This window comes from Schistocerca piceifrons, chromosome 2 (assembly GCF_021461385.2).
Source record: "Schistocerca piceifrons isolate TAMUIC-IGC-003096 chromosome 2, iqSchPice1.1, whole genome shotgun sequence".
Classification (NCBI taxonomy): domain Eukaryota; kingdom Metazoa; phylum Arthropoda; class Insecta; order Orthoptera; family Acrididae; genus Schistocerca; species Schistocerca piceifrons.
Window position 1 is genome coordinate 595,587,936 of NC_060139.1, and position 12,158 is coordinate 595,600,093.

Sequence of the window (12,158 nt, forward strand, 5' to 3'; positions counted from 1 at the left end):
GAGTAGACGAAATTCCGTCAGAACTACTGATACTCTTGGGAGAGCCAGTCATGACAAAACTATTCCACCTGGATAGCAACATGTATGGGACAGCCGAAATACCCCCAGACTTCAAGATGAATGTAATAATTCCAGTTATAAATAAAGAAACGGCTGATGGGAGTGAATGTTACCGAACTATCCGTTTAATATGCCACGACTGAAAAACAATAACAAATTGTTCACAGAGCAACGGAAAAACTGGTAGCAGCTAACCTCGGGGAAGATCAGATTGGACTCCGGAGAAACGTAGGAACGCGCCAGACAATAATGACCCTACGATTTATCTAAGAAGACCAGTTAAGGAATGGCAGACGCAAGTTCACAGCATTTGTAGACTTAGAGAAAGTTTTTGACGATGTTGACTGGAATACACACTTTGATACTCGGAAGATAGCACGCGTAAAATACAGGGAGGGAAATGCTATTTGCAGCTTGTGCAGAAACCAGAAGGTAGTTATAAAAGCCGAGGGGTATGAAAGGGATGTAGCGGCAAAGAAGGGAGTAAGAGAGGATTGTAGCCTATCCCCAATGTTGTCCAATATGTACAATGAGAGGCAAAAGCATTGCCCGGCCGGAAGAAGTTAGATTCCAAGACTATTACATTGCGCATGCCCAAATTCAAGAGAGGCAGTGTCCACAACTCTAGCGGTCTGTGAGCTTCAGCTTGGTGTTTACGTCGTCAAATAGAAGCAATATTATAGTTAGGATGCAGTACATGTCGAGATTCATTACACTTTAACGCATCGTATGATTTCTTTCGAAAATAATTACACTGGCCAACGATAAACTTTTTTTAAAACTTTTTTCACTTTGATACCTGATCTTTATAGATTTTTATGAGCTGAATTCAAATCTAACCTTAGTTTTTTTGTATCACCCATGGTTTTAGAGCAATATTCTTTTTATTATATAGTATAAAAGTCCTATGCTATACTGTAAACGGGGAAATTAATGACACGCTTTGTTACGACATAAGCATCGTTTGTATTTACAGTAAGCTACTTAAAACAATGATATGTGTTAATAGAGGTTTCACTTGTCAGCTGGAATTGGTTTGTATTTTCTTTCTCTTTTTTCTTTGAAGCTTCTTGTGTAGCTTTTTCTACGATGAGTCGCTTGCTGAACTTCTCGGTGAAGTGACCAACAGTAGTCCACCTTGATGATGTTCCAGCGGCCTTGATGGCAGTTCAAAAATGTGTGTGAAATCTTATGGGACTTAACTGCTAAGCTTACACACTACTTAACCTAAATTATCATAGGGACAAACACACACACCCATGCCCGTAGGAGGACTAGAAACTCCGCCGGGACCAGCCGTACAGTCCTGACTGCAGCGCCCCAGACCGCTCGGCTAATCCCGCGCTGCCGTTGATGGCAGTTTTCCATCACTATAATGTCCTGGTGAAAGCGCTCTCCTTGCTCCTCACTAACATCTCCCATATAGTCAGGGAATAATCAAGGTGACTGTTCAGAAAATGAACTTCCAGGTTCATTAAACATCCTAAAGTTTTAAACTTCTTTAACATTGTAGCTATAATAGAAACATATTCTGAGTCTTTTTCTTGTCCTAAGAAATTTTTAACGACTTACTTGAATGATATCCATGCTTCTTTCTCATTTAAGGTCATTGTGGATCCAAAGTTAACATCAAACATCAATTTTCTATTGTCAGGTCCGACAAAGACGCCTTCTTTTAGTTTAGCTTCTGAGAGGTGTGGAAACTTTTGGCAGAGATACTTAAAACACGGTCCACATTTAGGCAAAGCCTTTAAAAACTGTTGCATCAGGCCTAACTTTACATGTAGAGGTGGTAGGAGTACGTTTTTTGGATCTACAAGGTTTTTGTGTAGAATGTTCTTCTCACCAGGTTTTAAAGACTCCCTCACAGGCCAGTTCTTTCTGCACCAATGTTGATCCCTAACCCTACTGTCCCATTCACACAAGAAAGAAGAAAATTTGGTAAAGCCACCTTGCTGGCCGAGAAGCATGCATGTTACTTTTAGATCGCCACATATCATCCAACCATGAGCAGAATAGCCCATTCTATTTAGCACTATTTGTAGGTTTCCATAACGTTCTTTCATATGTACAGAATGTCCAACAGGTATAGATGCATACATGTTACCATTGTGTAATGAAACAGCCTTTAAACTAGTTTTGGATGAATCAATAAACAGTTCCAGCCTTCCTTTTTGTATTCAATACCAAACTCATTCATCAGACCGGGAATGTCTGAGCAGTACACTAAATCATCTTCTTGTTGAAAAAAAAATTTGAAAATTGCTGCTCTCTCTTTCTATACATGTATATGCTGATTGCAACTGCCGATAAGTTCTTTTCTTTTAACCTAGAGCCAACCAATTCAGTTTTTTCTTTCGTTAAGCCCAGAACCCTAACCAAATCGTTAAGCTCTGTCTGAGTAAACAATTTGGGCTCTAGACTTTCTGTATTACAAAGGAATTCATCATACCCTGGATCATCAAAATCACATTGTACATCAGAAAATACTTCTGTTGGAATAGAATTTAAATCATCTGGTAGTTCAGGAACTGGCAAATCTACACCATGCCCTACTGGTCAGATGGTGAACAGAAGGTTGGGGTAGCTTATTACCTTCTTGTTTTTCGAATTATGACCTGTAATATCAACACTGCAAAAGTAGCAATCATCGGAATGATTTCTTGGCTCCCTCCATATCATAGGAACAGCAAATTTAAAGGCTTCAGCACCCAAGATTTATCTTGATCACCAAGCTTAGATCCAAATTATGACAGATAAGCCTTTCTTTGGTGTTTTTCAATCACAAATTCACCACAAATATAACAAAAACTGTCAGCAGAGTTTTTACAACCATGATTAGACATTGTATGGAGCACATGTACAGGAAACGGGAAGGTGAGGTTAGGTTGACAGTAAACAAAACACTATCTATTAACACAAAAGAAAGCTCGACATTTTTTTGCCAGCAAATGTTTTTCAGTAGTGCTACCAACGTCATCTACATTCATTACAACTCCTTTTAAATTATTTTAACTATATAAAAGCTGTTAAATTCTTTAAAAAATCGCTTAATTTAATATCTTTAACCGTAATATGTGAAGAAATGGTGGGTGATACAGTTTTTTCAGTATCATATTTGGATTTCCCACCCTAAAAAGCCTAAGAATAAGGTATTTTTAGCAAAAAAGTTTTGCATCACCCCGGTTCACAGAACTCCTGAAGACATACGTTGACTGTGGATATTGTATCACAGACACAGTCCCTTTGACTGTTCAGGTATGTCACTAAACCCGCCCAAAGATGTAAACAACCACGCATGAGCAGCGTCTATTAGACGGAGGGGATCTGACAGCCGATCAGTTCCAGTCATTCCACCAGGAAGGAGGTACACGGCTCGTGCTGTCTGTAGTTCAACCATGCCTAGACGGTCAATACCGCGGCTCGATCGCGTCCGCATTGTTACTTTGTGCCAGGAAGGCTCTCAACAAAGGAAGTGTCCAAGCGTCTCGGAGTGAACCAAAGCAATGTTGTTCTGACATGGAGGCATTGAAGAGAGACAGAAACTGTCGATGACCTGCCTCGACAGGCTACCTAAGGGCTACTATTGCAGTGGATGACCGCTACCTACGGATTATGGCTCGGAGGAACCCTGACAGCAACGAAAATATTCAAATGTGTGTGAATTCCTAAGGGACCAAATTGCTTAGGTCATCGGAACCTATACTTACACACTACTTAAACTAACTTACGCTGAGAACAATACACACACCCATTCCCGAGGGAGGAGTCGAACCTCCGGCGGGAGGGGCCGTGCAGTCCTTGACAGGACGCCATAAAGCCGTGCGACCACTCGGCGCGGATGACAGCAACGCCACCATGTTGAATAATGCTTCTCGGGCAGCCACAGGACGTCATATTACGAGTCAAACTGTGCGCAATAGGCTGCATGATGCCCCATCTTCACTCCCAACGTCCATGGCGAGGTCCGTCTTTGAAACCACGACACCATGCAGCTAGGTACAGATGGGTCCAACAACATGCTGAATGGACCACTCAGGATTGGCATCACGTTCTCTTCACCGATGAGTATCGCACATGATTTCAACCAGGCAATCGCCAGTCGCTGTGGCCGAGCGGTTCTAGGCGCTTCAATCTAGAGCCCCGCGACCGCTACGGTCGCAGGTTCGAGTCCTGCCTCGACATGGATGTGTGTGATGTCCTTAGGTTAGTTAGGTTTAAGTAGTTCTAAGTTCTAGGAGACTGATGACTTCAAATGTTAAGTCCCATAGTGCTTATAGCCATTTGATTTGAACAGACAATCGTCGGAGACGTGTTTGGAGGCAACTGGGTCAGCTTGAACGCCTTAGACACTGTCCAGCGAGTGCAGCAAGGTGGAGGCTCCCTGCTGTTTTGGGGTGGCATTATGTGGGATCGACGTACGCCGCTGGTGGTCATGGTAGGCGATGTAACGACTGTACGATACGTGAATGCCATCCTCTGTCCGATAGTGCAACTATATCGGAAGCATATTGGCGAGGCATTCGTCTTCATGGACGACAATTCGCGCCCCCATCTTGCACATCTTGTGAATGACTTCCTTCAGGATAACGACATCGCTCGACTAGAGTGGCCAGCATGTTCTCAAGACATGAACCCTCTCGACAATGCCTGGGATAGATTGAAAAGGGCTTTTTATGGACGACGTGACCCACCACATACTCTGAGGGATCTACGCCGAATCGCCGTTGAAGAGTGGGACAATCTTGACGAACAGTGCCTTGATGAACTTGTGCATCGTATGCCACGACGAATGCAGGTATGCATCAATGCAAGAGAATGTGCTACTGGGTATTAGAGGTACCGGTGTGTACAGCAGTCTGGACCACCAACTCTGAAGGTCTCGCTGTATGGTGGTACAACATGCAATGTGTGGTTTTCATGAGCAATAAAAAGGACAGAAATGATGTTTATGGTGATCTCTATTCCAGTTTTCTGTACAGACTCCAGATCTCTGGGAACCGAGGTGATGAAAAACTTTTTTTGATGTGTGTATATGAACTCCACGTCGGTAGAGTTACTACAACGAGAAGTGCTTCATATCTGTTTCAGTGGGAGAGTGGATTGACGGTTTACGAACGTAAACAACGTGCTTGCGAATTTACCTGCAGTCAGTCGTCATTTATTATTATTATTATTATTTAGACCTCTGAAGGTAATATTTTAAACCTTAATTCACTACAAATTATGCAGTTGTAGGCTTGTCTAGGTTCCACATTCTTTCAAAAGATTCCATTTTATAATCGTCTAATCTGTAAACAAACAGACAAATAGGCATAGTAAAAATATTGAAAATCCATGTACTTATTTCTAATTACTTCGACCGCCACCTGGTGTCTCTACAGTTGCAACAGATGACGCGGGCTTGGCGGCCACACGCGGTAGAAGCGGGTGCATAAACGTGAAATTTTGGCGCCAAATGTCTTACCTGGGTGCAGGAACTTTAGAACGCATCGAAGGCAAGTTCAATTCAGCTTGCTATGACAATTTCCTTGAAATGTAATCAGCCCTGGAGCTTGACTTGATGCTCTGAAGGACGTGTCACTTACCAACATGATATTCATCCATCACTCAATAGCCCTAGGATTCAGAGCTGGTTTCAAAGGAGGGAGGAAATTATTCAGTGCTTTCCGTGGCCTCGAAAGTCACCTGATCTCAATGCCATAGACCCTCCTCCGGTAGTTGTGAATGCCCTATGGACTTTGCTTCATTTTTCATGCGAGAGAATTGCCATGGATGACAACTTTCTCCATAGACCTGTAAATTCTATGCCTCGAAAGACCCAACCTGTTGTTGATGCCAATGGCAGACGGACAAAATATTGAAGCTATACATAGGGTACTCTTCATTTTATTTTATTTCATTTTACTGTAAAAGGTCTACATGTTTATTACGCCAACAATATTAATTTCGAAACACAAATCTACTTGCTACTATATTACTTGTATTTTTATGGGAGGTCAGATAAATATCACCCTCGAAGGAAGATCACTCGTACTTTTATCGGAGGTCAGACGAATATCACGCTCCAAGGACGATTATTTTTATTGTTGTGGGAGGTCAGATAAATATTACCTCCCTACAAAAATTATTTTAGATATAAAATTCACAAACCACAATTAGTTATTTACTAAAGATATACTGAAAAAAGTAAAAAAAAGGAAAATATTATTTAATAACAAAAAGACAGTAAAGCTCAAAATATTTGCGACGTAATAAAATAAAAAGGCTGCAGTGAGATTCGATCCAACACATAGTGCAGCTAACCATGTTGTTGTTGTTGTGGTCTTCAGTCCTGAGACTGGTATGATGCAGCTCTCCATGCTACTCTATCCTGTGCAAGCTTTTTCATCTCCCAGTACCTACTGCAACCTACATCCTTCTGAATCTGCTTAGTGTATTCATCTCTTGGTCTCCCTCTACAATTTTTACCCTCCACGCTGCCCTCCAATACTAAACTGGTGATCCCTTGATGCCCCAGAACATGTCCTACCAACCGATCCCTTCTTCTGGTCAAGTTGTGTCACAAACTTCTCTTCTCCCCAATCATATTCAATACTTCCTCATTAGTTATGTGATCTACCCATCTAATCTTCAGCATTCTTCTGTAGCACCACATTTCGAAAGCTTCTATTCTCTTCTTGTCCAAACTATTTATCGTCCATCTTTCACTTCCATACATGGCTACACTCCATACGAATACTTTCAGAAATGACTTCCTGACACTTAAATCAATACTCGATGTTAACAAATTTCTCTTCTTCAGAAACGCTTTCCTTGCCATTGCCAGCCTACATTTTATATCCTCTCTACTTCGACCATCATCAGTTATTTTGCTCCCCAAGTAGCAAAACTCCTTTACTACTTTCAGTGCCTCATTTCCTAATCTAATTCCCTCAGCATCACCTGACTTAATTAGACTACATTCCATTATCCTTGTTTTGCTTTTGTTGATGTTCATCTTATATCCTCCTTTCAAGACACTGTCCATTCCATTCAACTGCTGTTCCAAGTCCTTTGCTGTCTCTGACAGAATTACAATGTCATCGGCGAACCTCAAAGTTTTTATTTCTTCTCCATGAATTTTAATACCTACTCCGAATTTTTCTTTTGTTTCCTTTACTGCTTGCTCAATATACAGATTGAACAACATCGGAGAGACTACAACACTGTCTTACTCCCTTCCCAACCACTGCTTCCCTTTCATGTCCATCGACTCTTATAACTGCCATCTGGTTTCTGTACAAATTGTAAATAGCCTTTCGCTCCCTGTATTTTACCCCTGCCACCTTTAGAATTTGAAAGAGAGTATTCCAGTCAACATTTTCAAAAGCTTTCTCTAAGTCTACAAATGCTAGAAACGTAGGTTTGCCTTTCCTTAATCTTTCTTCTAAGGTAAGTCGTAAGGTCAGTATTGCTTCACGTGTTCCAGTGTTTCTACGGAATCCAAACTGATCTTCCCCGAGGTTGGCTTCTACTAGTTTTTCCATTCGTCTGTAAAGAATTCGTGTTAGTATTTTGCAGCTGTGACTTATTAAACTGATATTTCGGTAATTTTCACATCTGTCAACACCTGCTTTCTTTGGGATTGGAATTATTATATTCTTCATGAAGTCTGAGGGTATTTCGCCTGTTTCATACATCTTGCTCACCAGATGGTAGAGTTTTGTCAGGACTGGCTCTCCCAAGGCCGTCAGTAGTTCCAATGGAATGTTGTCTACTCCGGGGGCCTTGTTTCGACTCAGGTCTTTCAGTGCTCTGTCAAACTCTTCACGCAGTATCATATCTCCCATTTCATCTTCATCTACATCCTCTTCCATTTCCATAATATTGTCCTCAAGTACATCGCCATTGTATAGACCCTCTATATACTCCTTCCACCTTTCTGCTTTCCCTTCTTTGCTTAGAACTGGGTTTCCATCTGAGCTCTTGATATTCATACAAGTCGTTCTCTTATCTCCAAAGGTCTATTTAATTTTCCTGTAGGCAGTATCTATCTTACCCCTAGTGAGATACGCCTCTACATCCTTACATTTGTCCTCTAGCAATCCCTGCTTAGCCATTTTGCACTTCCTGTCGATCTCATTTTTGAGACGTTTGTATTCCTTTTTGCCTGCTTCATTTACTGCATTTTTATATTTTCTCCTTTCATCAATTAAATTCAATATTTCTTCTGTTATCCAAGGATTTCTACTAGCCCTCGTCTTTTTACCTACTTGATCCTCTGCTGCCTTCGCTACTTCATCCCTCAAAGCTACCCATTCTTCTTCTACTGTATTTCTTTCCCCCATTCCTGTCAATTGTTCCCTTATGCTCTCCCTGAAACTCTTTACAACCTCTGGTTCTTTCAGTTTATCCAGGTCCCATCTCCTTAAATTCCCACATTTTTGCAGTTTCTTCAGTTTTAATCTACAGGTCATAACCAATAGATTGTGGTCAGAGGCCACATCTGCCCCTGGAAATGTCTTACAGTTTAGAACCTGGTTCCTAAATCTCTGTCTTACCATTATATAATCTATCTGATACCTTTTAGTATCTCCAGGGTTCTTCCATGTGTACAACCTTCTTTCATGATTCTTAAACCAAGTGTTAGTTATGATTATGTTGTGCTCTGTGCAAAATTCTACCAGGCGGCTTCCTCTTTCATTTCTTAGCGCCAATCCATATTCACCTACTATGTTTCCTTCTCTCCCTTTTCCTACACTCGAATTCCAGCCACCCATGACTATTAAATTTTTGTCTCCCTTCACAATCTGAATAATTTCTTTTAATTTATCATACATTTCTTCAATTTCTTCGTCATCTGCAGAGCCAGTTGGCATATAAACTTGTACTACTGTAGTAGGTGTGGGCTTCGTATCTATCTTGGCCACAATAATGCGTTCACTATGCTGTTTGTAGTAGCTTACCCGCATTCCTATTTTCCTATTCATTATTAAACCTACTCCTGCATTACCCCTATTTGATTTTGTGTTTATAACCCTGTAGTCACCTGACCAGAAGTCTTGTTCCTCCTGCCACCGAACTTCACTAATTCCCACTATATCTAACTTCAACCTATCCATTTCCCTTTTTAAATTTTCTAACCTACCTGCCCGATTAAGGGATCTGACATTCCACGCTCCGATCCGTAGAACGCCAGTTTTCTTTCTCCTGATAACGACATCCTCTTGAGCAATCCCCGCCCGGAGATCCGAATGGGGGACTATTTTACCTCCGGAATATTTTACTCAAGAGGACGCCATTATCATTTAATCATACAGTAAAGCTGCATGCCCTCGGGAAAAAATTACGGCTGTAGTTTCCCCTTGCTTTCAGCCGTTCGCAGTACCAGCACAGCAAGGCCGTTTTGGTTATTGTTACAAGGCCAGATCAGTCAATCATCCAGACTGTTGCCCTTGCAACTACTGAAAAGGCTGCTGCCCCTCTTCAGGAACCACACGTTTGTCTGTCCTCTCAACAGATACCCCTCCGTTGTGGTTGCACCTACGGTACGGCTATCTGTATCGCTGAGGCACGCAAGCCTCCCCACAAACGGCAAGGTCCATGGTTCATGGGGGGGGACAGCTAACCATACAGTAAGGTAATACGCCACCAACGAGCTACCAATGTGTTCTTGTTAGCGTAACAGACAAGAAGACCTACCTAGTTAATGAACGAATATTAAACTGGGAGCAACTGATACTGGAAGGCACATCCACTCTCTCGTGTAAACCGCATGTAAGGACTTAGAAAAACATGCCAATCAGCTCAGCCATTGAAAAATTGTGAAACGCTTCTCGTTTTAGTAGTTCTACCGACGTTGACTCCGTATATTTAAACCATTTCTACCTGCTGAAGCTCCACAGAACGATAGAGTTGTGAACACTGGCACTTCTGAGCTAGGGCATGCGTATTGCCCCGTTCTTGGACTCTACATTACTCTGAATTTCAAGAGACTAAAAAAATTCAATGTGAATTATTTGTTATGTTGATTTGCAAGATGTTAACTATATGGAAGAAAAGGATGAATGTAATTTATAAGTCATCAACATATTCATATATTCAATGTGGCTAAAGGGAGAGTTGTCACATTCATGAAAAAAAGTGAATGTAAGTGCAAGGAATGTGAATATGAGTGCATTCTGTATGGCTCAGTGAACTGAATTATGTGATTTTGAATTAATATAGCTGAGTACAAGACTTAAAGGTATATGTGTGCTCAATATTAGCTTCAGAACCTTTCATGGAAGGTACTGACACTATATGGTGCACTCTGTTGTACAAAACAGGAAACGTTTTTAATTTCTTCCAAATCGAATTTTTTAAAATATCCTTTTGTAAAAAGTTATCGGAGACATTACAGACTGCTTGCAACTTAATATATCACACTGGACAGAACGACAAATGTAGTGGCTATAAAATATGGAACATATAACTAATGAAATTCAATAACAAAATTTTACCAACATAACGTAATGTTCGATTAGACACTTCATTTTCTGTCGTTTTTTTATGTGAAATGACTTATTTGCTACAAAAGAGAATAAATTAAATTTTTAATCTGTGTTGTATTCGTTAGCTTGTTCTAAATATTCCTATTTTATGTGGACATCAACATTCGTTTAATTTGAAAATGAACTTATCGAAAACGCTAATTCGGGATAAACAGTAATGACACGTTGCAGACTCGATGAACAGGAGATGCAAGAGGGATTGGGCAAATGGCGTTAGTTCACGAAGTCGATGGTTCACACAAGAGCGCACAACGCTATTAATATCCCTCTGAATGTAGTAGACGTTTCCTACAGATTTCTTTCTCTGTTAGTCGTCTCGCACTTCTTGTTATGTGTGTTTCTTTCAACATTTATAATGTTGCCAATTTCTGTTTCCTCCATATCCTGTTTTCCCTCCTATAAAACGCAGTACTTAAAACACATAGTTTCAGAAACATGTTTCTAAGAACAGTGCCTCACAATTACTCAAGTAGTAGGAATGAAGATGGAACTACGTCTATTACAGCCGACCAAAGTCAATATCAGGATGAAGTTCAAACATGTAGTGGTAGAGATGGTGTAGTGATATGCTCTGTATGTTGCCCTTCAACAACGTAGTTCTTTACCCTGCTAATAGTCGGTATCAGAAAAACGGATTTACATTAGTTTTAAGGGCCAAGGAAACGAATCGTGAATAAGTTCAAAAGTGATAGCATTCATACGGTGTGACTGAGAGATGACGGTGCGATTAAAGATGAAAACATGACATTGTTGTACTCTGACGAGCCGCAAAGGAGCGTTAAACCGGCAAGAGAATTAGATGACGCCAGGATAGTGGCAGGAACAAGAAACTTTGGTAGTGACATTCATTTAATGAAATCAGAATATAAAGGTTTCGAGTTTCAAATTTCTAAATCTACAACTACAGAAATACTCCACAAGCCACTGCGCAATGCGTAGAGGAGGATACCCTTATTATCAGTTTTCTCTCCTATGCCGTTCGCTTATTGATAGAGGGAAAAAAGTATCGTATCGTAAGAGCTTCGTCGCCTTCTTCCAAGAATTCCCACCATACTAGCAGGTCGTCTATGAATTCTTTCGATGTCTTTTGTCATTCCTGCTTGATACGGACTAAAACGCTGGACCAATATTCTAGTGTTGGTTGCACTAGTGTCTTGTGTTCGATGTCCTTGAGAGCTGCACCACATTTCACCAGAATCTTTCCAATAAATCTAAATCTACCATATTACTGGTTATCATTCCTTTTCATATCGCTTCTTACTGATAGCATTATTCCTTAATGTTTACACTCTGCGACGTGCTCCAGATGTTCATCACTAATCTTTAATCAGATACTATACGGTTGTTTCTCTTTCTTAAAGGCATTACTTTTAAGAGAATATGCGAACAAGAGGACAAGATCCAGCCAGGTTCCTGCTATTGCAGTACGTACGCTTCACCGAAAGGGATAACCAATAGCCGGAAAAACATCTTTGGTAACAAGGGAAGGAGTAGTCAACAGGTGCTCAATGACCTTCTGCTCGGGTATTTAAAGGGTGCTGCAGGGGTTGGAGATACAGCAGT